General features: G+C 42.8%; 1 protein-coding gene across 4 annotated transcripts in view; it reads right to left on the bottom strand.

Annotated features, from left to right (window-relative positions):
- LOC106084960 (protein furry) overlaps positions 1-21,157 on the bottom strand; it is a 470,149-nt gene that overhangs the window by 448,039 nt on the left and 953 nt on the right. The window lies entirely within an intron of this gene.

Below are 21,157 nucleotides of genomic sequence, written 5' to 3'. Positions count from 1 at the left end.
TATCCATATTGTCTCAATCGGAAAACATGTTCGTTTGGTGGAAACATGTTCGGTATTTAATCCCAAAGTTTTAAACCAATTTCCTGTCTATGGGTTACCATAAGGGGGCATATAAAATTTCGCTTGAATCGATGCACCCATCACCGAGATTTGGCGTTTTTGAAAACTGCGTTAGGGGGAGGGTCCGCTTCCCTTTCGGATACTAAAAATGGGGTACCCTTTATCCATCGGGGTGCCAAACTCTACCATCTATGAAAATTTCATGAAAATCGGTTCGGCAGTTTGTGAGCCCGTGTGGTGGGTTTCGGGGTATGGCGTCCCCCACGATATTTAACCCCAAGTTTTAAACCAATTTCGTGTCTGTGGGTTACCATAAGGGGGCATAGAAATGTTCGCTTAAATCGATGCACCCATCTCTGAGATTTGGCGTTTTTGAAAATTGGGGTTGAGGAAAGGGTCCGTTCCCCTTTCGGATATTAAAAATATGGGGTACCCTTTATCCATCGGGGTGCCAAACTCTACCATCTATGAAAATTTCATGAAAATTGGTTCAGCAGTTTGTGAGTCTATAGGTAATATACAAACAAAGCGCAACATTTGCATTTGTATATAATAGAAGATAATCCAAAAGTGTTTATATACGAAATACATGTTCTAGTCTGATTTGTTCTCTACCGCGGGAGATGAGAATAAATTTATACGAAATACATGTTCTAGTCTGATTTGTTCTCTACCGCGGGAGATGAGAATAAATTTATTTCGGCAATCCATTTGCAAAACCTCGAAATTTTGGTTTAAGACCATATAAACTATATACAACTCAAATGATATTTTAATCTTCCACTTCCCGCTGGTCCGTCTATCGAAGTGACGATAGCGGTCGAACGTGTAAAGCTAGGCGCTCGAAATGTACAGATACTCTTAATGATGTAGATTGTTGTTGTTGTTGTAGCAGTTTGTTGTGTTCTATCTTTCGTCTGCTTGATTCTGTTGAGTGTCAATACCCAGGAATTCGAGTGGATCTGGCTGGGCCATTAAACAGGTGACGAGTATCGTCCGGTCCCTGGTTACAATCGGGACATACATCTTGCACGTCGGCATCAATCCTCAAGTCTGCGCCGGGAAATTGGGCCGCACTTGGGGTATTCGACCGGCTGGTATAAAGCGAGCGGCTGCTACGCTAATGATGTCTTGGAATTTATTTGAATATGACTTCCACATAAAGTGGTCCTTCGACTTGACTTCTTGATCCTCTAGAAACCGCAACTTTTATCCGATTAGGCTAAAAATTCGCCCTTAGTGTTCTGGTTGCTCTAAATCGGTGTATAACCTTTATATAGCTCCATACAATTTGATTTCTCGATTTGACATCTTGAGCCCCTGGAAACCGCAATTGTTGTCTGATTTAGCTGAAATTTCTAATGATATGCATCTGTTTCAGGTGGAGCGGAAGATCTAGAGCCTGGGAGTAGGCTTAGATTGAACTCCAAAGACCCAACAGCTGCGGTGGTGGTAATAGGCTGTAGCATGATGTCTGCTACTGAGACCTCGATTGGTGGAGCGTCGGCGCCAGGATCCTCTAGCCAACAGACGACTGGTCTGCAGGAACTTTTGACGAAGACTTCTGGTTTGAGCCCTAAGGACAAGGCCGAACCTTTTTTTTCTTCGCATGTCTATAATTTGCCTAGGGCATCGGCCTTTTCTGGAAAACTAACAGGTTGGAATAAAAGGCGCATCGCTCTCAGGATTGTTGAAAGGCTAGGTGTGAATGATCCTTACACTCTCACCGATTAAGAGAGACTCTCTTAATTGGGCTCGGAAATATCCCTCGAGGCAAAACAGTCAGCTTAAAGGCTGCGGTCACCTGGAGAACATTCTATCCTTAAACGACCTACGGCAAATAATAGTAATATGGGTTCAGGGAAAAATGTAAAATATGCCCATAAACATTCCATTTAGAAACAGGGGCAAACTTGCCATATCACTAATAAAGGGGCCTCCAAATTCGCCAAATTAGGAGGGGATAACCACTGCAGAAAAAAAATTTTTTCTTATGTTCTCGGCGTTCGAACCCAGGCGTTCAGCGTCATAGGCAGACAAAACCTTTGCGCTACGGTGGCCGCCAGTATGGGTCCAAGAAAATTTGCTAATACCGCTAAGGACAGCTTGGTGATGATAGTTGTCGACAAGGGAGAAAAACCGGGCTGCATACCTGGGAACAATTGGAGTGGAATAGTCAAAGGACTGTCATCTGTATACTTTAAAGTCCTTGCGGACTTGCCTGGCCTCCTCCAGTTTCTGATGATGCAGGCTGGTATCGGGGATGATACAAACTTATTGAAAAATATCGTTACGCCCTGAAAAAGATTGGTGGGGTCGGGATAGCCGCAGCACTGGATTAGTCAAATGGGAAGATATTCCTTCTCGACCAATGTTACACGCATGGGTACAAAGGATTCCCTCAGATCCTGAATCCATACTTGGAGGACTAAGGAACTGGAAGATTGAGAGATTGGAGGAGGCTGATGGGGATCGCAGACCTGCAGTATTCGTACTAAATTCTGGTTGTCTCACAGACCTCAACAAGACTGAAGGAGTTGTATCCTATGAATTCAACAACTTGAAACTGAAGGTGTATTGAAGCGGTGGAGTAGGGGAATCAGGAGACGACTGAGCAATTGTTGCTGAACACTTATCCGAGGAACTATCGAACACATCTCTAAAGTTTGGCGGAGACTGAAAATCTCCCTGCCACGATAAAAACAATAGGGGTGGTGTCTAAACGGGATCCGTCATGACTTGTGTGGGTAGTTCATCCGCTTGAATTGGGTTTCAAGGTATCCTCCAGCGGGAAAGGACAGAGCTCAAAGGTACTTCTACAGCAGCAGCTGGTGAAGAGTGGTGTGGAAGAGTGGCCCCTGGATGCGTTAGGAAACTCATCATGACAAGATCGAACGAATCTTGTGAGGATGACCACCTGACGGACTCATAAGACGAGGCTAACGCAACAGAGGTGGAAATTCTGAATCCTGACTATTGTCCAGTTTTTGTAGATAAATGTCCATCATTGTAGGCCGCTTCAGCGGCACTGAAGGTTCTTCTGATGGCAGGAGGATTTGATGTGGTCCTTATCCAGGAACCATGGGTGAGTGAAGGAGTGGTTCGTGGACTAAGAGAAAAAAATTTGGAAATGTGGAAACAGGAGCAAACTTCTCACATGTCAACGATTCAAGATTAAGCTCAATGATAAGGGGCCTCCTTTTTATAGCCGAGTCTGAACGGCGTGTCGCAGTGCGACACCTCTTCGGGGAGAAGATTTTACATGGATACCATACCATTTTTTCAAATTCCATAGTTCCTCATAAATGGCGTCAGCATTAAGAGGGGATGACCACCGCTGAAAATTTTTTTCTGATGTACTCGCGAAGATTCGACACAGGCGTTCAGCGCTTAGGCGGACATGCTAATCTCTGCGCTACGGTGGCCTCCAAAGATTGGACTAAGAATACCTGGATTTAAACTACTTAAGGATATGGGGAATAGGGAAACAGAGGCTGTATTCTTGCAAAGAGTGGTCGAAATGTTTTTCTTCTTTCGTCGCTAAGCACTGAATACTCAGTAGCAGCCAGCCTTGAAGTTAATAAGTTTCAGTACTGGCTGGCCTCAAAGAGATGTCGCACTGCGGCACGGCGTTCGGACTCGGCATTAAAAAGGAGGCGCCTTATCATTGAGTTTAAACTAGAATCGTACAGCACTCATTGATATGTGACAATTTTGACCCTGTTCCTAAATGGAATGTTCATGGGCAAATTTGCATTACCGGCTAGCTTCCCTATATATGGCTCACGATTCAAAGATGCCGCCTTCAAGCATAAGTTGCTGGTTGAAGCCGCTTCTGTAGGAAGTGATACCAGATATTTGGATGTTCGGTATCAACGAAGGGGGTAACTGCTTATATATTATAAGTTGTAATCTGGCGATTTGTAATCAAGGGAATAAACCTACCTTTATTGCCAGAAACAAGATGGAGGCATTAGATCGGTTTGCATCGGAAGATATAAGCGGAAGGACATGCAACTGGGAACTATTGGATGACCACAGCTTCGCTGATCAGCGTTACATTAGTTTCAGCCTTAGCGAAAATACTGCAGAAGTGGTTCCACGGCTAAACAGAAGAAAGGCGGATTGGGTAAATTTCAGATCACATTCTGCACAATTATCCCTTCTAGACCAGAAAAGGAGGACATGGTCAAGCGGATCACGAAAACCCTGTATGACTCGCTTGTATCAGCATGTCCTAATGCCAAGTCAAGGGGCAACTTTCCAACGGACAATGTCACGCCACAATAGATTGTCACTGATATGCATTCTACGCAAGTTTTTGGGGAAATTGTGTTTTTGGGAAAATTGTGCCTTTGGGCTATAAAAAGTTTCGACGGCTTATGTCGCCAGACCCTTATGATGTATCACCGGATGAATTATAAGTTGTATGAGAAAGACTGGCTTCTGGCTCTGCTCGTGTTAGCATGTCGTATGTATCTGTGGGCTGGGGAGGCATAAAGGCCATTTTCCTTCCGAAAGCAGGGAAACCTTACCACAAAAAGGCGAAAGATTTTCGTCGTAATTGTCTATCATCCTTGATGCTGAAGACTCTAGAATGGTTGATAGAAACACATCTTAGGCAATGATCCCTGGAGATCGCCTGTCTCGGCAAAAACATGCATATAGTAAGCTCAAATCCACTGAAACCGCTCTTCACGAAGTAGTCGACTACATCAAGGGCTCTCTCGTTGTCGAGGAATATATAATGGTAGCACTTCTTGACAGGTGCTTTCCTGTAAAACCAACAACAATCATGAGGAAGCTGGAGCTACTAGGCATCCACACTACCGTAAAAAAGTTTATTACGAGGGCTGCTACATAAATTTCTGTCCTAATTTTGAAAACGCATTTTTTTTCATCAAAAATAGTTTTATTGTTTTTCAATGTATCTCCTCCAGCATGATTTATATACTTCTTCAATTCACTTAAACCAATTGTCGAAACACTTTTTCCACTCGGATTGAGATACCTCCAAATCATGGTTTCGTCGCCAGAAAATTCTGTTGAAGCGTTCAACCTTCAACAGCAGTTTTTGGCAACGAAAATCATTAAGCACGTATTTTTATCTTAATTTTATCGGATGACACATAAATTCGATGTTTTGGCCTTTCAAAAAGGTGCTGGTTTATGCCGATCTGTGAGACCCGCATTGTCATGGTGAACAATGATTCGTTTCGCATTGTCATGGTGAACAACGTTTCGTTTTTCGAAGAACTTCCAAGACTCCATGCAATCAAACTGTGATGTATCGCTCAGAATTCAACTTCCAATTTTCCTTAAGCGAACCAGTCGCCACATAACCAGTTTTCCAGCAGAAACAGGCGACCTTTTGCTTGGAGTTGCTTCTTCCACGCACATTTTTGTTGTATTTGGCTCGATTTTGAAGACCCCCACGATCGATTGTACTTTTTTTCCGGGCTCATACGCATAAAACCACGATTCGCCACCTGTGAGATCTTATTCAACATTCTTTGCACCAATTGTCACGAGTTTTTCGAGCGATTATCAAATTGTGTAGAATCCAACGAGAACAAACCTTTTTTACGGCAAAGTGTTCATGTATGGTGGTGGAAGAAACGAACATGGATGCCTCTATCTCATGGTATGTCACATGACGAAGTTGCATTATAAGTTCACGCACGGCATCAACGTTCTCTGTTACAACGGTCGTTTTTGTACGAAAAACGAAATTCATTAAACCAGTTTTTCATATTGTGCTTTATCGCCATACAAATATTTAAGTTGTAAAATTGGTCGCACGAAAATGTTCACGAGCTAATTCCATTTTTTATCAAATAGTTTTTTTTTAAGCCACTATTAACAACCCATACAATGATCGTACATTAAGACGTTTTAAGCAAATGTCGATAAAGCAAATGTCAAACTATCCAACGGAAACGTTAGTTTGAGCCTGGCAACACTTGGTTTTGCGTATACCAGAAATTTATATAGCAGCCCTCGTAATAACTAACTTACTAAAAGATGCATTACGGCAGGCTTGGGATCTGTAGATTTAAAAAGATGCGTTAGCAGAGGGATACCTCAAGAAGGTGTTCTCTGTCCTGCACTTTGGGATATAGCCATTAACAACATAAAGGGTGATTTTTTAGTTATTATCTTTTTGGCAACACTGGTTTAAACAGCTCACGTTCGTTTCATGTTTTGTTTCACTGTCAAACATCTTCAGTTTGGTCTATAATTTAACCATGAATCGACAAAATGTGTGCTCTGTTGAGAAAGTTCATCGCGTGCTTCTTCCATGCCGAAGATCATTTTTGGCTCAATGGGTACGTAAATAAGCAGAATTGTCGATTTTGGAGTAAAGATCAGCCAGAAGCATTGCATGAGCTATCAATACATCCAGAAAAAGTCCAGGTTGGTGCGGTTTATGGGCTGGTGACATCATTGGACCGTACTTCTTCAAAGATGATGCGTAACGTAACGTAACTGTGAATGATGAGCGCCACAGCTTTTTTTTGCCCAAAATGCAAGAGCTTGACTTGCATGACATGTGGTTTCAACAAGACGGTGCCACATGCTACATAGCACGCGTAACAATGGACTTGTTAAGAGGCGAGTTTGGTGAACATTTTATTTCATGTTCGGGACCGATCAATTGCCCGCCTAGATCGTGCGATTTAACGCCTATAAACTATTTTTGTGGTCTATGTTAAAGCTCATGTCTATACCGACAAGCTTGCATTGGAATCCAACATTGAAGCATTTATTCGTGAGATACCGACGGAAATGTTGGAAAGCGTGCCAAAATTGGACTAAGCGGAAGCGGACCATTTGAGATTCTTACTTTACCTAACTTGCTTTACAATTACTTTTTTTTTGGTTTAAAGTTTTGTAGCAACAATATTGCTCGATACTGTACCTTTGCAGGAAACACAACTGCAGGTCTGGTGATTTGTCAGCCCACAACATTAACTTTCCCATCGTAAACAAACTTAAAATTCTAGGCATTATTTTCGAAAAAAAAATTATCGATCGGATCAATTGGTTAAACTGATCAAAAATCTTATACCACGATGCAATATCATAAGGTATTTGGCTGTCAAAATACCTTGTAAAAATGCTAGTACTGAGCAAAATTGATTACGGTCTATTTTTGTTTGGAAACAGTCCAAAATCTCCCCTGCGTCAAATAAAATCCCTATGTAATAACTGTATTCGAAGTAGCATCTACGCCTTTCGTACGACTCCCATCAAAACCTTACTTATAGAGTCTGGGCGACCGTCTTTGGAGGAAAAGTTTTTAGATTCTAGAAATAGAATTTTACCAAAGATTTTGTTTTTTAACAATTGCATTACCGATAGTGAAGTTTCCAAAGTTCTAATAGCTAAAAGGAATCCAAGATTACCGTCAGTCAAACACGACTGTGTTTAATATAATGTGTTGAACTTCAGTGAGAAGCTACCCAAATACCGATTAAAATATCCTGTTTGGATGTATCCGGAACACAGCTGTAATCTCTCTCTTGCCGACTTTGTCAAGAACAATACTGCGAATGAAACATTTTCCCAGCTGCACAGAAAGTACGTCTCTCAACATTCTGACTGACAGTTCTTATATACAGACGCATCCAAGAACGATGGTAACACCTCTTATGTAGTTGTTGATAAATATGGATATATGCTAGGGGTAAAATGCTTAAACAGCTACTCATCTATATTTACGGCGGAAGCAGCAGTATAGCATCTTGCATGCAATTGATTACGCCATAGCTACTAAAAAGAAGGCTATAATTTTTTCTGACAGCTTGTCAGTTTTAAAAACCGTCACCAATACCTCAAACTGCCTCTGGTCATCAATTAATATGATTCGCGACAAACTAATTGAATATAAAAATAAAATCATTCTTTTATGGGTACCCGGGCATGTTGGTCTGACCGGGAACGTACTTGCAGACTCCGCGGCTAAATATGGGTGCTCTGCACCGCTGATAAAAGATCCATTAATTGAAAGAATAGATTTGAAAAGGGCCATTACTATGGAACTTCAAAAACAACACTCCAACAATCGCAAACTTTTTCAACATTATCACTACAGTGCAATAAATTCTAGCAACGAAACGCCAGTTTACCACACAAATATAGAATAGAAAAAATAGAAAAAATTCGGATTTTTAGCCGTCTTAGGATGGGCCGTACCAATGCAACGCATCGACACCTGGTAGATAAAAACTTAAATCACTCTTGTCCGAAATGTGGTAATCCTCCATCTGTGTATCCTCCATCTTCATAGAAACATGCGTTTCTCTTACTCAATATCAACGTACAATTCTTCATAACAAAGGCCTGGAGATTCTTAAGAACCCATCCATTGAAAACATTAACATAGTATTCAATTTTATAACAATTTTAATATCTGAGTTAAAATTATATGTTTTAAACAAATTTTTGTAACTGTTAAAGCTGATGGCCATAGTAGTCAATGCTTCTTCTTTTCTGTGTTTGAGCATATATTTATTATATGTTGAAACTAATAAATAAATAAATATTGCTTTACAATCTTTTTTTATGTTTTCGCCATGATTAAATGCAGGTCTTAAGTGACACATTAGGAATGCTAAGCTAAAATATTAATTCAAATCCACCCTAGTATGTATGATTATAGCTGTTAATTTGGGGCTTTTTTACTTTTGTTTCTCCTTATCGTTATCGCAGTCAAAGTCTACGCTTTAGTCTACGCTGCCGTCTGATTTGTTTTGCCTAGTTTCATTATTCACTTTCATGTCAGCCGCCTCACTGCACCACTTCAGGGCCATTTCATTATCAAGGTTTTGTTTTGAGTCTATGCCGCCGTCTTTTTTTTTTGCTATTTTGTCTCTATCTCTCTTCATATCTCAATAGTAAACAATTCGTAGTTGCTTTTATGAATGAATATTTATTTGGTTTGTTTCTTTTGCCATGGCTGGTTTGCTATGGATTTTTTTGCTCACTGCAGTTTTTGAGACGGCGCTGTCTATTCAGAGAGAGAGAGAGAGAGAGAGAGAGAGAGACAGACAGACATAGTATGTGGATAAAAGAGAACTATAAAAATTTGACAAATCCATGTCAAGAGATCGTGGGGCGGTTAGCAAAGACAATCGGCATCGACATCGCCGTGGTAGTTGTATTCGTGTATAAAATGAAGAATTCTCAGTGACGTATGAGTGATTTTGTTTGGGCAAGAAATAAAAATAAAACATTTTGTTGCCATGGTTGCCGGTTAATAACTAAATAAAATTTTAATAAAACATATTTTATTTATAATAATAAATAAGTTAGCAGGGATTAAGAAAGTTTGAACGTTTTTTGTTGATAATGCTTCTAAACATTTCTATACTCAAATGTTGAAAAAAATTAAAATAATAGACATAACAGGTGGATATAAGGCCAGAAACAAATTAGCGGAAAGTGGACACCCTGTGAATTCCAAATTTTGTGGATTCTAGATTACGTTTCGTGTTTACATAGTGTATATTATATATCGGTTTATTACATAGCGGTTTTAACAAACAGTAAGAAATTACCATGGGGTCACCGCAGCGCAGAGGTAAGTATGGCCGTCTATGACGCTGAACGCCTGGCGAGAACATCAGAAACAATTTTCAGTGGTGACGACATTTAGGAAATACTGGCAGCCATGTAAAAACTTCTCCCCAAAGAGGTGTCGCACTACGGCACGCCATTCGGACTCGCGATAAAGTCAAAAATAGAAACAGCACTTGGGGTGCTGCCAGCAAGTGACTTGAGGACCTTGTTTCTATGGAAGAAACTTTGTTGACCACGTACAGAGCAATTGGCCGGTCTGTGGTAAGTTATGCAGGGCCAGTGTGGTCTCGTCAGCTCTATGACACGCAGTGGAGTAAGATTCAGATCTGTCAGAATGCCGCCCTCCGAACTGCGACGGGCTGTCTCCTCAGTTCTCATGTGGACCACCTCCATCAGGAGACAAAGATCCTACCAGTGCGAAGACATAACTACATGTTGTCTAAGAAATACCTTTTGGGCTGTTATCGCAGAGACCATCCAAATCATCATCTTGTGGATAGATATCCACCGCCCAGAAGCCTTAAGGTAGATCTACATGATCTAGAGCGTGAGGTTCAGCGCTACAAGAGAGAACCTCTAGATCAAGCGGCAAATCAAGCAGGTCTAAACAACATATATGAAGATACGGTAGCAGATGCGGTAAATGGCTACCGGGTAAATGTAGTCTTTGGAGAACGACCGCCTCCCATTGCACCTGAAGAAATCGACCTCCCCTGGCAAACCAGAGTAGTTCTGGCTCAATTACGTTCCGGCAGACGCAACCGCCTCAACTCCTACAGAGCAAGGATTGATGCCGACGTCCAAGATGTATGTCCCGATTGTAACCAGGGACCGCACGATACACGTCACCTGTATAACTGCCCGGCCAGACCCACTCGACTCAGACCCAGATCCCATCCCATCTTAGTCGCAGAGTTCTTGGGCCTTGACACTCAGCAGAATCAAGCAGACGAAAGATAGAACACAATAAACTGCTACAACAACAACTGCTTAAAGTTTCTGCAAAATTGAATGAAATTAATTTAGGCGTTTAATAGCTAGATAGGTCTTTATGGAGGTTTAATCACGATATAACTCTAATTGGCCCAGTTTTGACTCAATAACATAAGAATGGCGCCAAGTAACTGGGGACAACGCCACCCCTTTTCAAAAATCCACAGAATGGTTATGTAGATCACTCGGAATAATATGTTAAATAACAAGTAAAAAAGAACGTCCAGGCCGAACTTTGGATACACAACACCACGGATATACAGCTGCAGTAAAAAAAAGAGCAGCGCAGAATAGTAAAGTATTTTACTGAAGAGAATTATATTTTTCTTTGGAAGCATACATTTACTCGCATTGTATGATTGTTTATTTGTTATTCTTCAATAAAAGATAAAAGTTGTACGTGTTCTCAATAAAGTCTAAAAATGTTTTTAGTTCTGAATGGGGGAGACCAAAATAATAGCAGTGATAACCAAAACTTAACATAAATTTCAAATAAACTTCTTTAACCTATCTTTTTTGTACGAATGCCTTCAAATACATTTGTCCTTATTAATTATTATTTTATTGAACACCCTATGCTTCGTAAAACTTCTTCACAAAGACGTTCCAGTGAATATACTATATTTTCGTATCTTTCCTTTGGATTTTTTTTTCTCCCAGGCCCCTCGATTAAGACGTCAAAACTTATTTTCACTATTGGGATTTGCTGTGGCCCATCTCATTTTCGATATCGCACCACAAATTTTCTATTGGACTAAGATCCGATTGCTGCCAGCGACACACTCTTGGATTGACGGAACCCTAGTATTGCCATCTGTAAGATCATGTTACACGAATGGATCAAAGCTAGAGGACAGAGTGCGACTGGGGGTTTACATTCAGTACCCAGGGACTGAGATCTATTTTAGATTGCCTGACCATAATACGGTCCGACAGGCGGAAATCCGGACAATCACGGAATACGTGAGGTGGTGTGGTGCTAACTCCAGGACGTCGAGTGTGAACATCTTTACGGGCAGTAAAATTGCCATAAGGGCAAGAACAACCAGGACGGTAACGTCACGAACAGTCTTGCACCTATCTATGACCAGTCCAGCAGTGGGCCATTATGTTAAATTCAAATATAACTTTTGGGGCGAAATATCTCCGATCTGAAATACAATTTGAATATGGGAACTTCTGATTCTAATAGCTCTTGGTAGGGGCTAATTCTGGTATTAGTTTGTATCACCAATCTATGACCAGTTCAGCACAGTGGGCCATTATGTTAAATTCAAATAAAGGGTGATTTTTTTGAGGTTAGAATTTTCATGCATTAGTATTTGACAGATCACGTGGGATTTCAGACATGTTGTCAAAGAGAAAGATGCTCAGTATGCTTTGACATTTCATCATGAATAGACTTACTAACGAGCAACGCTTGCAAATCATTGAATTTTATTACCAAAATCAGTGTTCGGTTCGAAATGTGTTCAAATTTTGACAAATTTTGTTCAGCGATGAGGCTCATTTCTGGTTGAATGGCTACGTAAATAAGCAAAATTGCCGCATTTGGAGTGAAGAGCAACCAGAAGCCGTTCAAGAACTGCCCATGCATCCCGAAAAATGCACTGTTTGGTGTGGTTTGTACGCTGGTGGAATCATTGGACCGTATTTTTTCAAAGATGCTGTTGGACGCAACGTTACGGTGAATGAACACATTTCGACCCGAACACTGATTTTGGTAATAAAATTCAATGATTTGCAAGCGTTGCTCGTTAGTAAGTCTATTCATGATGAAATGTCAAAGCATACTGAGCATCTTTCTCTTTGACACCATGTCTGAAATCCCACGTGATCTGTCAAATACTAATGCATGAAAATCCTAACCTCAAAAAAATCACCCTTTATAACTTTTGGGGCGAAATATCTCCGATCTGAAATACAATTTGAATATGGGAACTTCTGATTCTAATAGCTCTTGGAAGGGGCTAATTCTGGTATTAGTTTGTATCACCTATCTATGACCAGTCCAGCACAGTGGGCCATTATGTTAAATTCAAATATAACTTTGGGGCGAAATATCTCCGATCTGAAATACAATTTGAATGTGGGGACTTCTGATTCTAATAGCTCTTGGTAGGGGCTAATTCTGGTGTTAGTTTGTATCACCTATCTATGACCAGTCCAGCACAGTGGGCCATTATGCTAAATTCAAATATAACTTTTGGGGCGAAATATATCCGATCTGAAATACAATTTGAATATGGGGACTTCTGATTCTAATAGCTCTTAGTAGGGGCTAATTCTGGTATTAGTTTGTATCACCTATCTATGACCAGTCCAGCACAGTGGGCCATTATGTTAAATTCAAATATAACTTTTGGGGCGAAATATCTCCGATCTGAAATACAATTTGAATATGGGGACTTCTGATTCTAATAGCTCTTGGTAGGGGCTAATTCTGGTATTAGTTTGTATCACCTATCTATGACGAGTGCACTGCATTGCCGTTTTAAAAATGGGTCATATAGGTCTTCAAAAAATATTGTTGGCATAGAGGTTTGAGGGTTTAGCTATTATTAAGCATTTTATAGTTGTAGATAAATCCTTTAGCAAGTGATTTTAGAAAATATTTGGTGAGAAAATGCTAAAAATTATTTTTTTTATTTAAAATACAAAAGAAAATTAGTTAACAGTGCTCTGTTTATCACTTAACATAGCTCTGTTAAAATGTCAGGTTTGTGTCTTGGCTAAGTTATATTCAAATTTATCTTCACGGACATCATAGCACAAAGCTCTATGCATCTTCGAATCAGTCTCACGAAACATGGCCAGGCGCCAGTTTTTAGCGCCGCTTAATTGACCACACAAACCGTGAGTCTGCCCGAGCCATCATTCCACATGATCATCGCCTCCAGTTTCTTTAATACCACAAAGATGTACGCTTTAATGACACTGCACCAGACTCAAAGCCCTACCCTGATTGCAAAAAATTCAATGAAGACTCCTGGCACTGTCCGCCATCTAATTTAGACCCATCCGTGTTTACAAAGATACGTTTTGGGGAAAACAACGCCCAAAACTTCAACAAGGTATGACTCACTGACATATAATCAATCACGCCACTTATAGCCACCGGTACCCCGCATCTCGTTCCGCACTAAGTTCGAGGAGTGCAATGTACCGGACTCACTCGGTTTTACGACAATCTTGTACGTACCAACTGGCTGCCATGAGATTGATGAAGATTTTCGTAAGACCGAGTGAGTCCTGTGAATGGATTGACCCGATGACGTCCTTCATGGGCAAGGGCTGCCGCCTCAGGGTTCACTACATTGCTACAACAACAACAAAAATGTTCTAAGATCAAGAATGGCATTTAGCGCCTCTCTCAAGGCTCCTCTTTTTGCTCCAAACATCAGCACCGCCGCGGTACCCTGTACCTTCTCGATCATACTACGGAGGGCAAAGTTGTCCCAACCCCAATGCCACACCAGACATTCAAAGGCCTTAGCCTCCTTCCTATAGAGCTGCGACAGCAGTAGAAAGCACTTAGTCCACTTGTGACCTATCATCGACGATCATTCTCCAGCTTAGTTTCGTGTCAAGAATAACCTCCAAATACTCGGCATTTTAAGAGAGCGGTAGATCTAACTCATACAGAACAGTTGCCATGAAAACACCCTACTTTCTCCTCATGGTTGTTGTTGTTGTATCAGTGTGTTGTACACCAAGGCGGCGGACCTTGCCGATAAAGGACTTGTTTGGGCCTTCTGGTACGTACAACCGGCTGCCATGATGAAAAGTAGCTGCTTAGCTTTATTGTCCGTTGGCCTCGCCCTTTCATTTCCTTTGGACCCCGCCTATGCAGACTGCTCCTCAACGTCTCCCAAACGAGTTCTGTTACTGTAAGGAGCAGACGGCCACACACCATATGCATAGCCAAAGACCTTCAGTCTTTCCTTCTCGAAAGACCTGAGAATGCCTCTTTGCGGAGTTTCTCTGATTACCATCTTCCTAATCGAGCCCTGCACTAGTGATGAGTTGATAAACAGACAATTCAGCATTGTCTCACCCAATTACCATAAGAGGGGGGACCTCATGTCCACAACGGAAGAAAATTTTACTGCTTAAAAATTAGCTGGCACCTACGGTTTTCTTTTTTTAACAGTTTTGCTGGGTTAAATTAGGTAATGATGATAGTCTCCAATTAGAATCACATAGAAAATGTAGTCCATTACTATACCAAAGTTAAAGATTTTTTGCGTGTTTTTTCGGTTAAACAACCAGATTGGCTTTTCAACTTCCTAACTAGCAAATGAAACAGCCCTTCACGATCTAGTTGGCTACATGGAGGGTTCTCTCGCTGTCAAGGTAGCATTTCTTGACATTGAAAGTGCTTTCAATAATGTAAAACCGACGTCAATCATGAAGAAGTTGGAGTTTCTAGGCATCAACTCTACTCTCTAAGAAAGTTTATTAATAACTTACTTACTAAAAAATGCATTACGGCAGGCTTGGGATCTGTGGATCTAAATGTATGGGTCAGCAGAGGAACACCTCAAAGAGGTGTACTGTCTCCTCTACTTTGGAATATAGCCATTAACAATATATTATTGTCTCTGGAAGAAAATGGTGTAAAAGTGGTCGCGTATGCTGATGACGTGGCAATTGCGGTTAGGGGAAAGTTTCTCGGCACTCTAAGAGATATACTTCAGGAAGCTCTACGTGCAACAGCAAAGTGGGCTACCGAAAGTGGTCTAGGTATAAATACGTGCAAGACAGAAGTAGTTCTTTTCAGCAGGAGATACAAGATGCATACACAGGCACCTGTATCCTTGGGAGGAGAGATTGTTCCATTTACACAAAGCGCAAAATACCTAGGTGTTTTGCTTGACAGGAAATTTAACTTCAAATCCAACATTTTGGAAAGGGCAAGAAAGGCAACTCTTGCCCTAAACACCTGCAAGAGAGCTATTGGTAGAAGTTGGAGGTTTGACCGCGTGTCATGCATTGGGTATATACTGCAGTTGTCAGACCTATATGGTGTTATGGTCTGGTGGACGGCGCTTCAAAAGTCCACCTACTGCTCAATACTTAACCGGATCGAAAGGAAGGCTTGATTGTGCATCATAGCCGCACTGAGGTCGACACCATCTGACGCACTGAATTTAATGCTACATCTAATGCCTCTGGACAATGTGGCTCTACAAATTGCAGCGACCACTGCCGTGAGGTTAAGGATTTTGTCATTGGCCATGTGGCGGCTACGGACACTGTATTATCCTTGATACAATGTCCGATGTTCCAGGCAGTGTGGATTACACCCTACCTGAGCCGCTTTGTGATAAAAAGTACTGTACCACTATTCCCGATAGAAACGATTGAAACTACGATATCCCTGGTAACAGAAGTTACATAGACTTCTATACGGATGGTTCCAAACTAAATGACCAGGTGGGCTTTGGGGTGTACTCTATATATCGAAGTGGTTACCCGACCACTGCAGTGTGTATCAAGCAGAGATCCTTGCAATTAAGGAAGTGGTGGAATGGCTAAGATATAATGTCATTACGACGATTGGCATAACTATCTTTTTAGACAGCCATGCAGCCAATAAAGCCCTGCAGAACGTATTTCTAAACACAAAAACCGCCCTCGACTGTCGCAGATCTCTCAACGATATGCCTGAACAGTTAAAAATTCACCTGTTCTGGGTGCCGGGCCACATAGATATCCCAGGGAATGGTAAAGCGGACGAGCTTACGATACTAAGAACTACCCTACACATTCCAGGGATACTGGAATTTGTGGTTATGCCTGTAGGACAACGAATGATAGATAGTCACAAAGAGGGAACTGTGGGCACTTGAAGTGCTCTACTGCTTTGCTGTCATTGGCTAGAACAGACGTCTCAGTCATTGTGTTCATCATGGCAGGTCACTGTGTAATTGCAAAACATGCTGACAACGACTTTTGCAGAAGCTGTGAGGACATCGAAGAAGAAGAGGATATAGAACACCGCACTAGCAGTCACAAGGAGTTGCACTTTAGGCTCCCATTTCTTTGAGATCCTGCCTGATTTAGCGGATGTGAACATACGCAAATTATTGGGCTTTCTAAAGCGATCTAAATGTTTCAACGGTAGGAACTAGAAGGCATCTTCCTTTTTCTGTTCCTGTGGTATCACAATGGACGAAAACGACCAAGTGAGTCTGATGGCAAACTGCCACTTAAACTTAACCTACTCCAACCTAACTTGCAAATGTTGGAAATATCCAACATTTCCATCTTCCTCCGTGTACTCACAGCTTCTCCGGAAGTTGTTAGTCGCAACATCTTTAGATGGTTAACATATTTTCTAATCGGACACAAATTCTAAGGTGCAGTGCACCGCAACTGTGTTTAAAAGCTCAACCAATTATGCCGACTCAGTGTCGATACCACAAACATGCAATTATGTAATGCAAATTTGCCATCAATCCCATGGCAGCCGGTTGTACGCACCGGATTGACACGATGGAATCCCCATCGGCAAGGGCTGCCGCCTCAGGGTACGTGTTCGTCTTTTTTGTCATAAGAGAGGCACATCCCGGAGTGCCTTCTCCACACGCTCCGACCCTGGTTCTGTTGGGTTTGCCAGAACCGCCTTCATCATCGGTCGGTGTCGGTGAGGTGTAACCGGTGCATGGAGTTGGTACATTTCCGTTCTTGCTCTGGACTAACTTCATTACGGAAGTATAGTCATACTGGCTATGTCGCAAGGTGCTGTGCCAACATAGCCAGCTGTGGGTCACAAGCGTCGCCGTCATCGGACTGTGTGACCCCCCGACCTCTCCCATACGGCAATTTATGCAACGACAGCACCCTAGCCCTACTATTGCCAGGCCAGTGCCGGGAAGTGTATCGTTCTTGCAGTTAAACTGCAACGGACTGCGTGGCAAAATCGATGAGATCGTAGACTTTATGAGTCGGAAGAGCATATCGGTCGCAGCGATCCAGGAGACAAAGCTGACCAACACCTGCAGCTTGCACAGTTGTCACGGTTACAATGTGCTACGTATGGATCGCTCAAGGAATGGAGGTGGGGGATTGGCCTTCGTTATACACCACTCCGTGCAGTATAGACCTATCTCGCCTGCGCTTGACGCTAGTGACCATACATGGAATGTATGGGGGTAGCAGTCAGGTTGTATATCTCTATCCGAGATAGAGATATACAACGTGTATATACCGCCGGTTGGTAACTGTGTCCCGATTAATGGCCAGGCTTACAACCCCGACATAAGTGGGTTGCTATCTAGCCATAATCGTCTGGGTTTGTGGGATTATAATGCGCATCACACGTCATGGCATTCTCCCATCTCTTTGGGGTCAGACCAACGCCCCATAATTCTTACCATCGACCGACCACACGACTTCATAACCTCTGAGCGCCGGACGTTCATCAATTATAAGAAGGCCGATTGGACTGGCTTCAGAGAGTATACCAATCGCCGCTTCAGTGAACTGCCACCCACTCTGATGTGCTTGTGGGAAATTCCGAGACATCTTCAACGCAGCAGCCGCTTGCTTTATACCAGCCGGTCGAATACCCCAAGTGCGACCCAATTTCCGGCGCAAGCAGTGGTACTCGCAGACGAGCGTGATGGGATTCGTGCTATGGACCCCGCTAACCCCAGAATCAGCGAGCTGAATCTGGAAATAAACAGGGTAGTCAACGAACATTAGCGGAATTTGTGGCTGGAACACTTGGAGCAATGTAACTTAGCACCAGTGCAGGCAAACTGTGGGCCACTGTTAAGTCTCTCTCGAACCCCGGTAGACGGGACGACAGGACCTCAATCACTTTTGGCGAGATAACCGTGACTGATCCGAAGAGATGCGCCAGGTTGTTCAACCGTCAATTTATTGTGCATCCCGAGAGAGACAGGGCAAGGAGGAGAGCCATTCGCCGTATTCGTGGTCTCCGAGCCGATGAACAGTCATCACAATTTACTGTGGGCGAAGTTACGAATGTCATCCGTGGCGCCAAATCTTCCAAGGCGTTGGGCCCCGACGGAATCTCTACATTGATGCTGAAGAATCTGGATTTAACTGGAGTTGAGTACCTTACCACTGTCCTTAACCTGTCATTGAACACTCTTATAGTTCGCGATGTCTGGAAAATGGGCAGAGTGATCCCGCTACTGAAGCCTGGAAAAGTCCCGAGTTTGGGGGAGTCGTACAGACCGATCTCCCTTCTCTCACCAGTGGCAAAGACGCTTGAGGCATTACTCCTCCCGAGCCTCGTAGGAGAATTTCCATTCGCCGAGCATCAACATGGATTTCGGAGACTGCACAGCACAACAACAGCTTTGCATGCCATCACCACACACATTTGCCGTGGCTTCAATCAACCCAGGCCATGTGATAGGACGGTCCTCGTGGCACTGGACCTATCGAAGGCATTCGACACGGTCAACCATGCCAAATTATTTGAGGACATCGCCAACACGTCAACGATGGGTCGCGAATTATCTGTGTGGTCGCCAGTCATTTGTGGAATTTAGGGATAAAAAGTCGAAACACCGTAGAGTGAAACAGGGAGTTCCCCAAGGTGGGGTGATATCTCCGGCTCTGTTTAACCTCTACCTAACCTCCATCCCACCCCCTTCAGACGGCATAGAGATCATATCATATGCGGACGATTGTACGATCATGGCATCAGGCCCCCCACCCATTGATGACATCTGCGATAGGTTGAACGTCTACCTCAACGAGCTTGACTCATAATTCGCTGCAAGAAATCTGAAGATATCCACCACCAAATCTTCAGCCACACTGTTCACTACAAATACGCGTGAGGTGAATACTGAGCTGACTGTGATGGTCGATGGAGAAATGATTCCGACCATCAAGTGTCCCAAAATACTTGGCGTCACATTTTACAGCTCTTACACTTTCTCCCCACATGCCACAGCAATCTGCAATAAAGTCAAAAGTAGAAACAAGGTCCTCAAGTCACTCGCTGGCAGCACTTGGGGTGCAGACAAAGAAACCTTGTTGACCACGTACAAAGCAATTGGCCGGTCTGTGGTAAGTTATGCAGGGCCAGTGTGGTCTCGTCAACTTTGTGACACGCAGTGGAATAATATTCAGATCTGTCAGAATGCCGCCCTCCGAACTGCGACGGGCTGTCTACTCAGTTCTCATGAGGACCACCTCCTACCAGTGCGAAGACATAACTACATGCTGTCTAAGCAATACCTTTTGGGCTGCTATCGCAGAAACCATCCAAATCATCATCTTGTGGATAGATACCCACCGCCCAGTAGCCTTAAGGTAGATCTACATGATCTAGAGCGTGAGGTTCAGCGCTACAAGAGAGAACCTCTAGATCAAGCGGGTCTGAACAACATTCATGCAGACACGGTAGCAGACGCGGTAATTGGCTACCGAGTGAATGTAGTCCTTGGAGAACGACCGCCACCCCTTGCACCCGAAGAAATCGACCTCTCCCGGCAAACCAGAGTGGTTCTGGCTCAATTACGTTCCGGCAGATGCAGCCGCCTCAATTCCCACAGAGCTAGGATTGATGCCAACGTGCAAGACGTATGTCCCGATTGTAACCAGGGACCGCACGATACACGCCACCTGTTTAACTGCCCCTCCAGACCCACTCGACTCAGACCCAGATCCCTGTGGACGCACCCCATCTTAGTCGCATAGTTCCTGGGTCTTGACACTCAACAGAATGAAGCAGACGAAAGATAAAACACAATAAACTGCTACAACAACAATAAATTTGCCATGAACATTCCATTAGGGACCAGGGACAAACTTTTCAAATGTCAATGAGTGCTGTACGTTTCAAGTTTAAGCTCAATGATAAGAGACCTCCTTTTTATAACAGAGTCCGAACGGCGTGCCACAGTGCAACACCAGTTTAGAGAGAAGTTTTCACATAGCATAGTACCTCACAAATGTCGCCCAGCATTTGGGGGGGGGGGGGAAACCATCACCGACATTTTTTTTTTTGTGTTCTCGTTCTCGTGTTCTCTCGCCAGGATACGAACCGAAGCAATTAGCGTCAACGGCGAACATGCTAACTTATGCGCTATGGTGACCTTATGTGGTTATAGCCTTTTCTACTTATAATCCCGTGGTATAGTTTGTCTTTCGCGGCTCGTTAGGCATACCCATAACTTGCAGTCTCCCGGAATGTATAAAATGGTTCCCAGTCTGGGATATCCCTTTGAAAGGGTCATCCTTTCAGCCTACTCGCTGAGATATCTACATCTGCAACTTATGTTTAGTTTCCTTTTTGCAACACTCAATCATCCTAACACAATTCCAAATATTATGGTGGGATATCATTCCCTCCGTTTTTGTTTTGTTTACATTCACTTAATCTGTAGTCTATAGACTGCTGCCAAAGTACTACAGTTAACTGAAGAAGAAAATGAATCATGAGTACGTGGACACAGACACCACAACAAAGAATTGACAATAATCAGATATTGAGCTTGTGGCACATAGCATTAAAAATACCAAG

This window comes from Stomoxys calcitrans, chromosome 1 (assembly GCF_963082655.1).
Source record: "Stomoxys calcitrans chromosome 1, idStoCalc2.1, whole genome shotgun sequence".
Lineage (NCBI taxonomy): Eukaryota > Metazoa > Arthropoda > Insecta > Diptera > Muscidae > Stomoxys > Stomoxys calcitrans.
The sequence above is the reverse complement of the archived record's forward strand: the minus strand, read 5'-3'. Positions and strand labels throughout refer to the sequence as shown.